Source organism: Rana temporaria, chromosome 2 (genome assembly GCF_905171775.1).
Source record: "Rana temporaria chromosome 2, aRanTem1.1, whole genome shotgun sequence".
Classification (NCBI taxonomy): Eukaryota; Metazoa; Chordata; class Amphibia; order Anura; family Ranidae; genus Rana; species Rana temporaria.
The window spans coordinates 397,290,444-397,308,487 of record NC_053490.1 but is presented as its reverse complement, the minus strand read 5'-3'; positions in this window follow the sequence as shown (position 1 = coordinate 397,308,487).

The window sequence follows — 18,044 nt, the reverse complement described above, 5'->3', positions numbered from 1 at the left end:
GGACGGGACACAGAGCCCAAGTCTTAACATAATGGGTTAGATGCTCACCAGAGGTGATTGGACACTGGCACAACCAGAAACGGTTCCCCTCCATATAGCTCCTCCCATCAGAGAAGTGCCTCAGTTTGTTCCCCCCCCCCCCCCCGTGTCTAAGGTGTAGGATGCGTGGAAGTGCTAAGGGAAGCTTGGCTAAAGAGATCCCCTGAGGGGCTAAAGAAGGAGCTAGACCAGGGGTGGCAAACACAAGGCCCGCGGGCCCAATCCGGCCTGCACAGCCGCCGCCTCATTTTGCCAGGATGGGATTCCAGCGAGTGAGGGATGCGGCCAGTCTGAGCACAGGCATCAACATATTCCCCTTACTGTGCTGCTCTGTCTCCGCCCCCGCCTCCAACGCTGTCTCAGGGTGCCACTTTGGTCTCTGCCTCCGCTCTTTCTACAGCCATGTCTGCATACAATGCCGCTCTGGTGTCCACCTCTTCTCCAGCCATGTCGGCTTACAGTGCCGCTCTGGTCTCCGCCTCCACCACCGCCTCCTCGGTCCTTCCAGCCAGCAATGCTGGCCGCTTTTTTTGCATGCCACTGACTGTTCATAGTGGCAGAGATTGCTGGCAGTTTTTTGGGCATTTTCCCCCATCCAGCGGCTCTTTTTTTTTTTTTTAATAAATTGTGTGCTGCTATTTTACAGTTATGGTGAAAAAAAAAAAGTACTGATAACACAGATTTGCTCACAGAGGGATGGTACCACTATAGCCCAATACAAAGGGAGGAAGCCGCCTATACAGGGAGGTACCAGAGCTAGTTCATGTAGGAAAGAGTACAGATGTGAGGAATTTTTAGGCGCAATCCTAACCCATGCACTGTATAGGCCAAAGTCGATGAGATCCGGGCCTCACGCATGAGGCATCGCCTGTAACGTCTCTCTTCGGAGGACTGGGCTCTGAGGTTCAGAACTTTTCACTATTGCAGCTAAAAGGTTTTGATCAGAGTCTTTTACAAGGCCCAGAGAGAGGTCCCCTTTAAATAGGAACCCATGCCCCTGAAGGTTGGCACACAAAGCCTGTGGAGATGGGTGCTACTGTCTGAATTTTTTTTCAGCATAAAAACCTGCTGCGGGGATAAAGGTAAGAGGAAAAAAGGATCCTAAAGACTTTTTATTATGAGTACAAGGTCTTCTCCCGTTTGACCACTAGAGGGAGTAAAGAGCTGGGTTTCACTCGCCTCACTCTGTACAGTGTCGGACCTGCAGGACAAGCACACGTCCTCCGCTACAGAGCTCTGCCAAGGATGGCCACCGCTTCTCTCCTCCACAAATGCCAGGTAGGACTCCAGCAGTCCAAACAAGCAGGGAGGAAGCTTCTCATCACAGGCAGCCGCAATGTCTCCCCTAGGTTGAGCGCTTTATCAGCGGTGGGGGCAGAGGAGGAGGGGGATTGGGAGCGTGCACGCCATTCGTTTGAAAAAGGCGCTTAGGCAGATGCCAGAAGGCAATCCCAGAGGCTGGCAGCTCTTCCCTTGGGATACAGCATCATTCAGGGGGCACGTAAGCTCTATGGGGTTGGTAGGGCACTATCAGGGAGAGACACCTACTCTGTAGCATGAAACTGTTTAAGTTGCATACTTAATGTAGATTGCTAAACTGAGCACAGTAGTATATGCTTTTTGGTACCTCGGCTTGTTGCTTGGTAAGATAGCTTCCCTTAGGAAAGGTTTAGGGGTTAAGAGCAAGAAAGCAACACCACAGGAGGCTCTGGCTGCACCTGCTCGGTACCTTCTTCCCCCTTGTAAGCCTTGATTTGCCTATACAGGAGGAACCGTCGCCACTATCGGAGTTTCTCCAGTGGCGCCTGGTCCTCCATATATCACTGAGTACACTTTTGCGGCAGCCATGGAAAGATTAGAAAAAGAAATTACTAATTTAATTGCCAAGTCCTCCACAAAGGGACAAAAAGCGAAATTGATCTTCCTTTTCAAATTTACATCCTCTATCAGAAAGATCTGAGGAGGAAAAGGAGGATGAACCTGCAGAGGACAGGGATGAGGAGTCGGATGGCTCAGGGGTATCAGAACAACCTTTTTTCTCGCTTACCAGTTGCTAAGATCGCAGGTACAATGTTATACTGAAGCAGTGCGAACTGCATTCAGACTGCCCTCTTTGGAGTTGTCTGAATCACCTGTCTCCTCCCTGGGCTAGTTAAGGCCTCTGCAGTGTTCAAGCTTGTTTCCAGTTCATCCGTTGTTAAAGAAGCTAATTTACGCAGACTGGTTACAGCCAGATAAATGTTTCACTCCAAATAAGTTTAAAATTCTTCATCCCATGGAGTAGGAATTTACCAAAAAGTGGAGTTTACACAAGATATAGCTGCATCTACTGCAGGTAAACAAGAGCCTGACTTGTCCAGTAGATGACGTACATGTGTTTAAGGACCCTTCAGAAAAGAGGTTGGAATACCTATTGAAATCTTCCTTTCTGCTGGCAGGATCAGTTGCACAACCCACTGTATCTGCAGTGGGAATGTGTCAGGTCCTCAAGGACCAGGTAAAGGAGAGGGGCTAAAGGAGTTATCTCCAGAACAGGCCAAGTTATGGGAAGATGTGCCTAAAGCCTTATGTTTCACTATAGATCAGGCATGTCCAAAGTCCGGCCCGGTTTTGAACGGCCCGCCGGACTGGTTATCTAAACCAGTGTTTCTCAACTCCAGTCCTCGGGGCGCACCAACAGGTCATGTTTTCAGGCTTTCCATTATTGTGCACAGGTGATTTTATCAGTTTCACTGCCTTAGTAATTACCACAGCAGTTTGATCTGAGGGAAATCATGACCTGTTGGTGCGCCCCGAGGACTGGAGTTGAGAAACTGATCTAAACCATCTATTCTCTACCAGTGTGCCATGGGATCAGGGGAGAGAAGGGCTGTCAGATGAGCCCATCCCCCTGCCAAACTGTACATGGCACTGTGAGAACAGTCCGCCTCAAAAGTGAAAGTAAACTGTGCAGGAAAATGTGCTGTGCTCTCTGCTTCCCCCTACAGTGCAGTAAAAAATGGAAAGAACGAAAAACTGGACAGCCGCACTCCAAAATCACTTAAAAAAGAGATGTCTTTTATTTCAACTGTACATACAGTCACTGCAAACCAACAACATTCAGTATGGCCGACGCGTTTCGCACTGGCAGTCAGTGCTTAGTCATGCTTACAGTGCAGTACCCGGCTGAACGAGGAAACAAGGTACTGTGCTAATTTTTTAAGTCTGTGAAACCTGATGTATTGGGGGGCTCTCTGTGCACCCTGATGTATGGGGGGCTCTCTGTGCACCCTGATGTATGGGGGGCTCTCTCTGTGCACCCTGATGTATGGGGGGGCTTTCTGTGCGCCCTGATGTATGGGGGGCTCTCTGTGCACCCTGATGTATTGGGGGGGCTCTGTGCACCCTGATGTATGGGGGGAGGCTCTCTGGGGACCCTGATGTATGGGGGGAGGCTCTCTGGGGACCCTGATGTATGGGGGGAGGCTCTCTGGGGACCCTGATGTATGGGGGGAGGCTCTCTGGGGACCCTGATGTATGGGGGGAGGCTCTCTGGGGACCCTGATGTAAGTGGAGGAGGCTCTCTGGGGACCCTGATGTAAGTTGAGGAGGCTCTTTGGGGACCCTGATGTAAGAGAGGGCTCTCTTGGAGCAGTTGTCTGTGTGTCGGGAACGAGTGCGACAAAGGCAAGAGAATTCTTGTTGGGCGGTGTATTAGTGCTCGAACAAACACACTTAGACCGAATTTTAATGGTTCAAAGAATGTCGGGCAACATTTTCGGCCCTCACCCATGTTCACTTCATCAAATCTGGCCCTCTTTAAAAAAAAGTTTGGACACCCCTGCTATAGATGCTATGAGAGATTTGATCCAGCAAGCATCTCGCTTTACACTCCAGTTGGTGCATATGCGCAAAGTTCTCTGGTTAAAACATTGGTCTGCTGAGGTACCATGCAAAAAGCTTCTGACTAAAGTTGAGCGGACACCTGGATGTCTGGGTTCGGACCCGAACCCGGACTTTGAAAAAAAAGTTCGGGTTCGGGACCGAACCTGGACTTTGACCCGAACCCCATTGAAGTCAATGGGGACCCGGACTTTTGACTACAAACATGTCTCTAAAAAACTAAGGGAAAGGGCTGGAGGGCTGCAAATGGCAGCAAAATGTCGGGAAGAGCATGGCAAGTACTCTGAAAATAAACGTGGATAGGGAAATAACTCAAAATAACATAAAAAAAATAAAAATAAAAAATAAAATCATTTTGACCTAGGAGGACGAGGTCCATATGTATTAGGGGGTTGAGGTGGAAGCGGCGGTGGAGGAGGAGGAGGAGGTGGTAGCCAACACAGCAGGTTTTGGTTTTTAATATATGTATTTTTTAAATTAAGGTAAACCCCAAAAGAGTGAGAAAGATCTAGGATTTCTACCTCATCCCTTTAAACCAGAACACAGTAATTACACAGGTTCTGGGGCTAATTTACTGTCGATAAGGCACCAAGTGAGTTTAATTAGCAGCAACTTAATCAGCCAGAGAACCTGTGTAATTAATATGTTTTTGCTTTTAAAGGGATGAGGTGGCAACCCTAGAAAGATCAGAAAAAAAACAATGGCTGGGTAAGGCCGGCCCGGTGTCTATTCTGCACAAGGTACGGACAAGTCCTGTGGGATCCATGCCTGGTTCATTTTAATGAACGTGAGCTTGTCCACATTGGCTCTGGACAGGCGGCTGCGCTTGTCTGTGATAACGCCCCCTGCCGTGCTGAATACACGTTCAGACAATACACTGGCCGCAGGGCAGGCCAGCACCTCCAAGGCGTAAAGGGCAAGCTCAGGCCATGTGCCCAATTTGGAGACCCAGAAGTTTATGGGGGCATAGCCGTCATTTAGTACGTGTAGGCGTGTGTACACATACTGCTCCACCATGTTGCTGAAATGCTGCCTCCTGCTAAAACGTTCCATATCAGCTGGTGGTGCTTTTCCACATTTCGGCCATGCTAACCCTGCCTTCTGAGGTGCTGGCGGTGCCCCTGCTGCGTTGGCGACCTCTTCCTCTGCCTTCGCCTTCTGCTTCCACTGTGCCCCCGCTGCCAGGTGGGAATTGCACCAGCAGCGCGTCTACCAGCGTGCGCTTGTACTCGCGCATCTTGCGTTCACGCTCCAGTGAGGGGATTAAGGACGGTACATTGTCCTTGTAACAGGGATCCAGCAGCGTGGCCACCCAGTAATCAGCACCTGTTATAATGTGCGAAACACGCCGGTCGTTGCGGAGACACTGCAGCATATAATTGCTCATGTGTGCCAGGCTGCCCAGAGGCAACGAACAGCTGTCCTCTGTGGGAGGTGTATCATCTGTGTCCTCTGTATCCCACCAGCCACGCACCAGTAATGGCCATGAGCTGGTCTGGATGCCATCCTGCTGTGAACATGGTTCCTCCTCCTCCATGTCTTCCTCCTCCTCCTCCTCCTCATCCTCCACCGCGTCATCCTCCAGAACTGTGCCCTTGCTGGACAATTGTGTACCTGGCCTTTGTTGGTGCACAAACCCACCCTCGGAGCCACTTGTGAATGACTGCCCTGAAAGCCTTGGAAATTATCCCAATTCCTCCTCCTCCTGTGCCACATCCTCTTCCATCATCGCCCGTAGCGTTTTTTCAAGGAGGCATAGAACTGGGATAGTCACGCTGAGAGCGGCGTTATCGGCACTGGCCATGTTGGTGGAGTACTCAAAACAGCGCAACAAGGCACACAGGTCTCGCATGGAGGCCCAGTTATTGGTGGTAAAGTGGTTCTGTTCCCGCAGAGCGACTCACGCGTGCGTGCTGCAGCTGGAACTCCATTATCGCCGCCTGCTGCTGCTCGCACAGTCTGGCCAGCATTTGCAAGGTGGAGTTCCACCTTGTGGGCTCATCACATATGAGGCGGTGAGCGGGAAGTCCGAAGTTACGCTGCAGCACTGCCAGGCGAGCAGCAGCAGGGTGAGAACGCCGAAAGTGCGCACAGACGGCCCGCGCTTTCTGCAGCAGCTGTGGCATATCGGGGTAAGTTTTCAGGAAACTCTGCACCACCAAATTCAGCACATGCGCCAGGCAAGAAATGTGCGTCAAACCGGCTAGGCCCAGAGCTGCTACGAGATTTCGCCCGTTATCGCACACCACCAGGCCCGGCTTGAGGCTCACTGACGCCAACCACTCATCGGTCTGTTGTTCCATGTCCCTCCACAACTCCTGCGCGGTGTGTGGTTTTTCCCCCAAACGGGAAAGTTTTAAAACGGCCTGCTGGCGTTTACCCATGGCTGTGCTGAAGTTGGTGGTGAATTTGTTACGCTGACTGGATGAGGAGGCGGTAGAGGATGAGGAAGCGGAGTAGAAGGAGTTAGGAACAGGAGGCAAACTGAAGCGCCCTGTAATCCTTGGTGGTGGAAGGACATGCGCCAAACTGCTATCTGCCTCAGGCCCAGCCGCCACTACATTTACCCAGTGCGCTGTTAGGGAGATATAACGTCCCTGACCGTGCTTACTGGTCCACGTATCCGTAGTTAGGTGGACCTTGGCACAGATGGCGTTGCGCAGTGCACACCTGATTTTGTCTTCCACTTAGTTGTGCAGGGAAGTGATGGCTCGCCTGGAAAAGTAGTGACGGCTGGGCACGACGTACTGTGGGACAGCCAATGCCATCAGGCTTTTAAAACTCTGCGTCTCCACCAGACGGAATGACAGCATTTCAAAGGCCAGTAATTTTGAAATGCTGGCATTCAGGGCCAGGGATCGCGGGTGGATAGAGGGGTACTCCCACTTACGCTTCAATGTTTGGGAGATGGAGAGCTGAATGCTTCCATGGGACATTGTGGAGATGTTTGGTGACCCAGGTGGTAGTGTTGCTTGCCGGTCCTCTAATTGAATGAATGAATGAATGAAAAATTTATAAAGCGCGGCACATGCGAACTGAATCGCTTCTGGGCGCTAGTTGTTTGTGTCTCATGCCATCAAAAGAGCAGAGTCTTGATCTGTCTTCTGAAAGTCAGGTGGTTTTCCTCCAACCGAATGCTGGTTGGTAAAGCGTTCCATAGTCTAGGACCTTGAAAGGCAAACCTTCTTTCTCCTTTAGACTTGTATTTGGTTTTTGGTACCTTGACCAGATTTTGGTCGGTGGATCGCAGAACGCGATTCGAGTTGTGAGGTTCTATCTTGTCGCAAAGATATTGCGGAGCCTTCCCATGGATGCACTTATGTGTCAGGCAGAGTGCTTTGAATGCAATTCTGTCTTTTACTGGCAGCCAGTGAAGGGTTCTCAACGAAGGTGAGATTGATTCCCATTTTTTTTCCCAGTCACCAGTCTGGCGGCCGTATTCTGAACGACTTGCAGACGGGAGATTTGGTACTTTGGGAGTCCGAGGTAGAGGGCGTTAGCATAGTCCAATCTGGAATTCACGATTGTTCCCACCACCACTGCTACGTCTTCTTTGGGGATAAATGGATAAGTCTGCGTAGTAGGCGCAACAGATGGTGCGCTCCGCTGACTACTGACCCTATTTGTGCATCCATTGTCATGAAGGTGTCGAAAATGACCCCAAGACTTTTGACTTTGGAGCAAGGGGTGATGATTTGGCCCAGAATGGGTGGCGGTGTCCAGGTTGTTGCCAGTTGACTCTTTCGGCTGGCGTGAAACATAAGGAGTTCTGTTTTTGAACTGTTGAGTTTCAGATAACTCTTAGGCCCCGTACACACGACCAAACATGTATGCTGAAACTGGTCTGCGGGCCAGTTTCAGCATACATGTTTGGTCGTGTGTAGGCGCGAGCGGGCCGAATTCCAGCAAACATTTGCCCGCCGGGCCTTTTCCCAGTGGGCAAATATTCCTGGACTTGTTTTAAAACCGTCCGCTGGAATCCTGCCCGCTCGGACATGTACGGTCGTCAGTACAGACCTACCGTACATGTCCAGGCGCCCGCCGTCCCTCGCATGCGTCGAATGACTTCGACGCATGCGTGGAAGCCTTTAAATGGCAGGCCCGCCCACGTCTCCGCGTCATCGCCGCGTCATCGTCGCGGACACGCCCCGCGTATTGTTTACGCGCGGACTTCTGTACGATGGTGTGTACAACCATCGTACAGAAGCCCTCTGGCAGGCATGTACGGTGAAAACGGTCCGACGGACCGCTTTCACCGTACATGTTTGGTCGTGAGTACCCGGCCTTAGTCATCCAGTTTTCTATCAAAGAGAGACATTTCTCTAAACTGGGATGATGATCCTTTTTGTCGCAGATGCGAAAATAGATGTGCGTATCGTCTGCATAAGAGTGATAGAGTAGATCTTGGCTACTGATAATATCAAGAAGAGGGCGAAGATAGATGTTGAAAAGCACCGACGACAGGGGGGATCTTTGGGGGACTCCACATGACACCGTACGCTTTTCCGACGTGAAAGATTCTAGTTTAACTGTTTGTGATCGGTTTTCAAGAAAAGAAGAAAACCATGGTAAATCACCTTCTGCGACTCCTGCTACCGTGGCTAGTCGCATCAATAACAGTTTGTGGTCTACCGTGTCGAAGGCTGCGCTTAGGTCCAGCAGAACCAGGAGACAAGATTCTCCTTCGTCTGCGGCCTCGAGAGCATCGTCCCATATTTTGAGTAAGGCCGTTTCTGTCCCGTGTCCGGGACGGAAGCCTGATTGTAATGGATCCAGTAGATTGTGGGCATCTAGATGCTGTTGCAGCTGTTGTACCACAACTTTCTCCATTATCTTGGAGAGAACATTTAGGCCTGTTATGGGACGGCGGTGAGTTGGGTCCTTGGGATCCAGGTTAGGTTTTTTCAAGATGGGCTGGATTGTGCCCTCTTTCAACAGGGATGGCACTATGCCTTCCTTAAATGACTGGTTTATAAGCTGTGTGATGGGTGGTGCCAGGATGTCGGCACATTCCTTCAACAGTTTGGTGGGGATGATATCATTGGGCGATGTGCTGTTCCGCAAAGCACCAATGATATTTTTTGTGGTATCGATAGAGATAGAGATAGAGATCGATAGAGATTAGACTGACAATTTTTCAAGACTATGGTTTAAAGAATAGGACTCCTCCTTTTTCTGTTAAGGCACACTCAACCATGGTGGTAAGTGCTTCATGGGCAGTGCACCACCAGGCTTCGGTGACTCAGATCTGTAAAGCTGCAACTTGGTCCTCAGTCCACACATTCTCCAAATTTTATCAGGTGGACGTAAGAGGACAGGAGGATGCCGCCTTCGGGCGAAGTGTGCTGCAGGCAGCGGTATAAAGCTTCTAGTCCCTGGCGGTCTGCTTGATCTGTGTCTCCCCCCCCCCTTCATATGGAGCATTGCTCTGGGACGTCCCATTATGTAAAGACTTAGGCTCTGTGTCCCTTGGTGTACGATAAAGTAAATAGGATTTTTAAAATGGCTTACCTGTAAAAATCCTTTTCTTGGAGTGCACCACGGGACACAGAGGTCCCACCCTTCTTATGGGAGACCTTATTTCTTTGCTACAAAACTGAGGTACTTCCCCGATGGGAGGGGCTATATGGAGGGGAACTGTCTGATTGGTTGTGCCAGTGTCCAATCACCTCTGGTGAGCATATAACCCATTATGTAAAGACTTAGGCTCTGTGTCCCGTGGTGTACTCCAAGCAGAGGCGGCTCTTTAATTAGGCAGTCGCCTAAGGCCTGGCACTCACAGGGGCCTCACGGCTGCCTAACCTACCCAATGCATTACTCCAGTTTTGAGGGAACTTAACGCTGCTGTGCTCAGGCAGCGTTAAGAGCCCAGCATCCCTAATAACCAGTGAATATTGGTGACACCACCCCTTGTGATGTCAATGGCCCAGCATGCCCTCAGTCAATGATGTCACAAGGGGTGGGTTCGCCAGGTGACATCACTGGGTGGCCCCCACCCCTTAGTTATTAAAGGGGGCTTCCAGATTCCCATAAGCCCCCTGCCCACAGACCACCGGCCAGGGTTGTGGGGAAGAGGCTCTTTTCCTTGAATTATTTTTCCCATCATGGGTGTGAGTGGGGCCCCATGTCAAGTTTTGCCTAAGGCCTCACAAAGCCTAGAGCCGCCTCTGACTCCAAGAAAAGGATTTTTACAGGTAAGCTGTTTTAAAAATCCTATTTTTTAGTAAAATGCGCTTTTTAGGAAATGTCTAAAGGGATGCAGACTGTGCAATTTTCCTCAGCCCTGATTCTATGGAAGCTGATTGCTGAGGGAGTGGTTTCATAATTATCAGGAACAAACTTGCAGATTCCCATTTTTTTTTTGTTATTCTGAAGAAATCAGTTTGTTTAAAATCTTTACAATGTACATAGATCACCCAGAGGGGATTTTTATTTCTCAACAAAAGTGGAGTTACTCTTAAGGAATATACAATAATTCCTTATCAGCATGCAAAGGTGCATACTGCTGTGATTTGTAGTGAGGGGTAAGATCCACTTTTTAAGATATGTTCAACAAGCTCACACTTTAAAGGGGCTGTAAAGGATTTTTTTTTAGCTCAATAACTTCCTTTACCTTGGTGGAGTCCTCTTTTCATTTCCTGATTGTTCGTTTTTGCTCTGCAGTTGCTCTATGTCTTGTCTGTTCTCTCCACTTCCTGGTTGTCTGTTTGAGATAACCACAGTAGAGGGAGAATTCATGCCGTGGTCAGTGACATGCTCTCCCCCTCTTCTGGAGACTACATTTGTGCGTCTGGACGCTTTGTACGTCTTGCAGACTTCAAGGAGGTGTGAATTACTGGGTGTGTCTATAACACCCCAACACCTCCTCCCTTGGATTAGTTTCGTTTTAGGAAACCTTCACTGCCCCGCCTGGACCCCGCCCCCTTGCTGTGTGGAAAAACTCCAAATCGAACACACTGTGAGTGTCTAAGCAGCAGCAGTAGCAGAAAGGAGAAAACATTTTAGACAACCTATATAAGGATGTACACAGCAGGGCATGCGGCACATAGTAGGGCACACAGCAGAGCACAGGGCACACAATAGGGCACATCATTGGAAACAGGGCAGATTTGGTGGTACACAGCAGGGCACATCACAAGGCAATGGGGCACACAGTAGGGAACACAGCAAAGCTGGGGGCATATCAGGGAGTACACAGCCGGCACAGAGCACATCACAGGGCATGGGGCACACAGTAGGTCACATCACAGGGCACACAGTAGGGAACATCATGGGTCACAGGGCACATTGGGCAGTACACAGCAGGGCATGGGGCACACAGTAGGGCACATCAGGGAGTACACAGCACATCACGGGGCATGGGGCACACAGTAGAGCACATCACAAGGCACACAGTCGGTCACATGAGGCATTACACAGCAGGACATAGAGCACATAGCAGGGCAAAGGACACATCACAGGGCACGTGGCACACAGTATGGCACAACCTGGGGCAACACAGTAGGGGACATCGCAGGGCATGGGCACATCACAGTCCGTAGGGCAACTTGCAGGGCACAAACTAAAACACAGGGCACACAGCAGAGCACTGGGATCCTCCAGACTCAGCACAGTGTCTCTCAGGGCAGCAATCGGGGGGCACCGTGGGGGGAGAAGGGACAGGGGGACACATTGTGGGTGGAAGCACAGGATGACACTGTGGGGGGGTTGACAACACAGGGAGACATGGTGGGTGGGTGGGTGGAAGACACAGGGGGACACTGGGTGGAAGACACAGGGGGACACTGTGGGTGGAAGACACAGGGGGACACTGTGGGTGGAGGACACAGGGGGACACACATGTGGGTGGGTAGAAGACACAGGGGGACACTGTGTGTGGGTGGAGGACACAGCGGGACACTGTGGGTGGGTGGAGGACACAGGGGGACACACATGTGGGTGGGTGGAAGACACAGGGGGACACACATGTGGGTGGGTGGAAGACACAGGGGGACACTGTGGGTGGGTGGAGGACACAGCAGGACACTGTGGGTGGGTGGAAAACACAGGGGGACACTGTGGGTGGGTGTACACAAGGGTACACTGATGGTGGGTGGGTGAGGGGCACTGTGGGGGTGGAAGGCACAGGGAGGACACTGTGGGTGGGTAGAGGACACAGGGGGACACTGATGCTGGGTGAGTGAAGGACACAGGGGGACACTGATGGTGGTTGGGTGGAGGACACAAGGGGACACTGATGGTGGGTGGGTGGAGGACATGGGGGACACTAATGGCGGGTGGGTGAAGGACACAGGGGGACACACATGTGGGTGGGTGGAAGACACAGGGGGACACACATGTGGGTGGGTGGAAGACACAGGGGGACACTGTGGGTGGGTGGAGGACACAGCAGGACACTGTGGGTGGGTGGAAAACACAGGGGGACACTGTGGGTGGGTGGAAGACACAGGGGGACACGGTGGGTGGGTGGAGGACACAGGGGAGCACACATGTGGGTGGGTGGAAGACACAGGGGGACACACATGTGGGTGGGTGGAAGACACAGGGGCACACACATGTGGGTGGAAGACACATGGGGACACTGTGGGTGGGTGGAGGACACTGTGGATGGAGGACACAGGGGGACACTGATGGTGGGTGGACACAAGGGTACAATGATGGTGGGTGGGTGAGGGGCACTGTGGGGGTGGAAGGCACAGGGAAGACACTGTGGGTGCAAAACACCCCCTCAGTGCAAACCCCCCCCCCCCTTAGTGCAAATCCCCCCCTCAGTGCAAACCCCCCCTTAGTGTAAACACCCCCGTCAGTCTAAAACAGTCTCAATCTAAAACACCCCCCAGTGCAAACCCCCCCTTAGTGCAAAACACTTCCCTCAGTGGAAACACCCCCCTCAGTGCAAACCCCCCCTCAGTGCAACCCCCTTTAGTGCAAAACACCCCCCTCAGTGCAAAACACCCCCCTCAGTGCAAACTGCCCCCAGTGCAAACCCCCCCTTAGTGCAAAACACCCCCACTGATGGTGGGTGGGTGGAGGAGACTGATGGGGTGAACCGGAGGACACTGTGAGGGGAAGAGGACCGGGAGAATATCATGGGGCTTCTGAAGCGTGTGTGGGTGTGTTTAGAAGCCTTTAATATTCATCGTTGGGCGGTATAGTGGGCTGTTTATTTTAAAAGTGCCTGAGAGCTCTCATGCTCATTTTTGTAAACTGCGCATGCGCAATTCATACTGGGAAATGTAGTTATTTCATTACGACGACGTTGCTTATATGAACGAGCGCCGAAATCATTAAACTATTATGTCTGTCTACCTTGCAGACAGACATTTTAGCACATTTTTTCTTTTTATTTACAACCCATATAACTAAAGTTGAACTAAATATTGATTTAACAGCTTCAAGAAAGCTCTGCAAATATTTTGTAAAAGCTTGTTGTACATTGCTCTTTCACATGCTAAAACTAAAGTACAGGTCAGAAAGGAAGACTACTACGAAGTTGGGCTTGATGGGAAGTTTGTAAAAGATGACACGTGTACCCAAGAATTTTGAGACAAGTGTATCCTTAGAAGGTGTGGCAGAACTCTAGTGAAAAACATGGTTACATGTGCCCCTATTTAGAAAGTAATTTATACTAATATAACCATCAACAATAAAAAGTGTGAGAAGAAAAAATAGGTTTCTCATGGGTAAAAGGCTTTCACGTTTTCAGCGCCTTGAAAGCTAGGAGTGTAGTGAATGAAAAAGTAATTAGATAACTAGACACAGGTGGGGACATATCCCTGTGGTAATTTGGCCAACCAGTTCTCGTCTGTGAGTGGTGTGGGTTTTTTTATGTGGTTGGGGAGGAAAAAGCCTACCCTTGTAATTGGGCTCAATTCACTAAAGCAGATCAAGCTTTGACACCCCCCTCAAATATGGCATGCAATGCTGAATGTAAATTATGCCCTCATGAGGTAGTTACAAAGCAATTTGCTTTTTAGGTAAATACCACATAATTCGGCAGAAAAGTCAATTCACTAAAGGAAATGGATGCATGAGTTAAAGTGTAGTAGTGTTCCAGGCATGTTTTTTTTTTCCTTTCATCTAAATTACCAATTTGGAGAATCCTGTACCCTTTTATATCAGTCATGCATGGAGACAACAATTAAAAAAAATCTTTGGGGTTAAATTAACTAACTGGTTGTGAAGTCTGAAGGTTTTTATATATATATATATATATATATATATATATATATATATATATATAATGCCCTGCGAAAGTATTAGGCCCCCTTGAACTTTGCGACCTTTTGCCACATTTCAGGCTTCAAACATAAAGATATAAAACTGTATTTTTTTTTTGAAGAATCAACAACAAGTGGGACACAATCATGAAGTGGAACGAAATTTAATGGACATTTCAAACTTTTTTAACTAATAAAAAACTGAAAAATTGGGCGTGCAAAATTATTCAGCCCCTTTACTTTCAGTGCAGCAAACTCTCTCCAGAAGTTCAGTGAGGATCTCTGAATGATCCAATGTTGACCTAAATTACTAATGATGATAAATAGAATCCACCTGTGTGTCTCCGTATAAATGCACCTGCACTGTGATATTCTCAGAGGTCCATTTAAAGCGCAGAGAGCATCATGAAGAACAAGGAACACACCAGGCAGGTCCGAGATACTATTGTGGAGAAGTTTAAAGCCGGATTTGGATGCAAAAGATTTCCCAAGCTTTAAACATCCCAAGGAGCACTGTGCAAGCGATAATATTGAAATGGAAGGAGTATCAGACCACTGCAAATCTGCGAAGACCTGGCCGTCCCTCTAAACTTTCAGCTCATACAATGAGAAGACTGATCAGAGATACAGCCAAGAGGCCCATGATCACTCTGGATGAACTGCAGAGATCTACAGCTGAGGTGGGAGACTCTGTCCATAGGACAACAATCAGTCGTATACTGCACAAATCTGGCCTTTATGGAAGAGCGGCAAGAAGAAAGCCATTTCTTAAAGATATCCATAAAAAGTGTTGTTTAAAGTTTGCCACAAGCCACCTGGGAGACACACCAAACATGTGGCGTAAAAGCAACACAGCTCATCACCCTGAACACACCATTCCCACTGTCAAACATGGTGGTGGCAGCATCATGGTTTGGGCTTGCTTTTCTTCAGTGGGGACAGGGAAGATGGTTAAAATTCATGGGAAGATGGATGGAGCCAAATACAGGACCATTCTGGAAGAAAACCTGATGGAGTCTGCAAAAGATCTGAGACTGGGACAGAGATTTGTCTTCCAACAAGACAATGATCTAAAACATAAAGCAAAATCTACAATGGAATGGTTCACAAATAAACATATCCAGGTGTTAGAATGGCCAAGTCAAAGTCCAGACCTGAATCCAATCAAGAATATGTGGAAAGAAATGAAAACTGCTGTTCACAAACGCTCTCCATCCAACCTCACTGAGTTCGAGCGGTTTTGCAAGGAGGAATGGGCAAACATTTCAGTCTCTCGATGTGCAAAACTGATAGAGACATACCCCAACGACTTACAGCTGTAATCGCAGCAAAAGGTGGCGCTACAAAGTATTAACTTAAAGCGGATGTGCCACTAAAAAAATATATTAAAAGCCAGCAGCTACAAATACTGCAGCTGCTGACTTTTAATATAAGGACACTTACCTGTCCTGGAGTCCAGCGGTGATCGCAGCAGATGACGAGCCGATCGCTCGTCACCCTGCTGCTCCCCCCTCCATCCACGGTGAGGGAACCAGGAAGTGAAGCGCTCCGGCTTCACTGCCCGGTTCCCTACGGCGCATGCGCGAGTCGCGCTGCGCCCGCCGATTGGCTCCCGCTGTGTGCTGGGAGCCGAGTGTTCCCAGCATACAACGGGGGACGGACGGAAGGTAAGGAAAAAACCCGTCCTTTGCCCGTATCGTAGGGCTGGAAGTGGGTGCAGATACCTGTCTGTGACACCGGAGGGGGGGAGGGTGCCGATCAGCGGGACTCCACTTTAGAGTGGAGATCCGCTTTAAGGGGGCTGAATAATTTTGCACGCCCAATTTTTCAGTTTTTTATTAGTTAAAAAAGTTTGAAATATCCAATAAATTTAGTTCCACTTCATGATTGTGTCCCACTTGTTGATTCTTCAAAAAAAATTACAGTTTTATATCTTTATGTTTGAAGCCTAAAATGTGGCAAAAGGTCGCAAAGTTCAAGGGGGCCGAATACTTTCGCAAGGCACTGTATATTTACCTTTACTGTCCCTCTCAATCCAGTGACTTGCAGGAGATCCTTGGCTGTCCTAGGAATCTAGGACTTCCTCTCCTCTTTGGTTGAGAGCAGTGGGGGGCATTGGCTCTCATTCCTTTCTATCATGAGCTATGTACCTCTTCCCCCCCCCCCCCCAGTGATTTCCTCTGCCTAAACTCTTCCCTCCACCCCACAATCTGTATATTTCACCCTCTCCGTATTACTGCATTCATCACCTCCTAATTTTAAGCCCACATGCTAATATAACCCCCCAGGATGCTGAGGCATGTCCCCTCTTATAAATTGCACTCTTATTACCTCCCTCACCCTTCTGCTTCTCCTAAACTCTGAAGATGTATCCCCAAACCATGGGCCTCCTTTATTTAACGACCCAACACACTCATCATTCTACCTTCTTGCAGCAGCTGCAATCCACACAATTAAGTTTACATTCCTCTTCCCAAAACCAGCCTCCCCTTCTCCTGTGCCCTCTGGAATGCCCACGCTGTCGGCTATAAACTCGCTTCTGTCACTAACGCCTTTAATCTATTTGCTGTCACCGAAACCTGACTTCATGAATCTGACACAGCTTCCCTTTCCCATGGTGACCTCTTGACTACCTCCCCTAGACCTAGTGGATGCAAGTTAGGTGAAGTGGGAATCCTATCGCCACACAGCACCTTCCAGTTTCTTCACTCTCATTTCTCTTTCGTTTATTGACAAACACAGCACTTCCATTCTTGACCTCAGGGTTATATCACCACCTTCAGGAGTAGGACTAAGCAGATAAAAAGAACAAGCACAGCACTGCCTAGTGGTGGTCCTTACTGGTAGTAACCCCCCCCCCCCCCAAACACACACACACACACACTCTGCTACAGGCAGCTCCAGTTTTTTTTTCTGCCTAGTCTAGAAGGAACTGGCTCCCTGCTGGGACCTGTGGTTCCTTTTGTTTGTTTTTTATTTTGTTATTAGTTTTGATCTGCAATCAACGGCCGAGTGACAGGCTTGATATCATAGATCCTGGTAGTCTCCCAGCCTGGCCACTGAGTGCGTTCAGACCTGATCTCTGCTGTGACGAGCCCCATTCTGGACTGGAGCGGTCGGTGGGTTAGACGCTTTGCAGGGACACATATGACCAGGCACCTGATGTCTGGGTAACGGTGGCTGACAAGTCACTTCGTTTAGGCGGGAGGTAAATCCCTGCTGAATGAGTAAGTACATGTTCCACTGGCCTGGCCTGGGCATGGTTTGGAGCAGCTGGGTACTTCCCTGGGGTGGTCGGTTCTGGGGAATCTTCTCTCCCTTCCTCCTGTTGCGCTGCCTGGCAGCCATCGCATTTAGTTGCTGGATGCCACTAGGTGGACGTTTTGGCCCCTACCTACCTTTTTGTGTGTCGTCCACTCTGGGGCGGTCTCTGCTCTCCAGGTGTGGGGCTGGCATTGTCCTCCGCGTGTAGCAGCTGCCATTTGTTTGGGGCTGGGCGTCGTAGCCATTTTGCCTTAGTCTTTGGGCTTTCCTGGCTTCGGGTTCTGTCTATGGAAGTTGTTCAGCTGAGCGTGGGACTTCCATGGCGTCACCTCTGTAACGGCAAACGGTCCCTCTGGGTCAGCTGTTTCCCTGGATGCTTTGTCAGCAGCCCTGGAATCCTTTATCTCCCGGGTTGAAGTGGCGTGCGCCCGTAAGGCGGGTAAAAAAAACCACCGTAAGGCTGAAAAGAACTGCTGCGGGCGTTCCCAGTCCTTGTAAATAAGGTAAGGAAACACCTTAGCGGTGCGGACTGGCTTATAAGACCCAAAAGGGGACCGACACACATATTCAGATGCCACCACCAGATCCTCAATTTTCAAGGTATTGCGAACCGATGCAATTAGTGCACTCACCAGCACT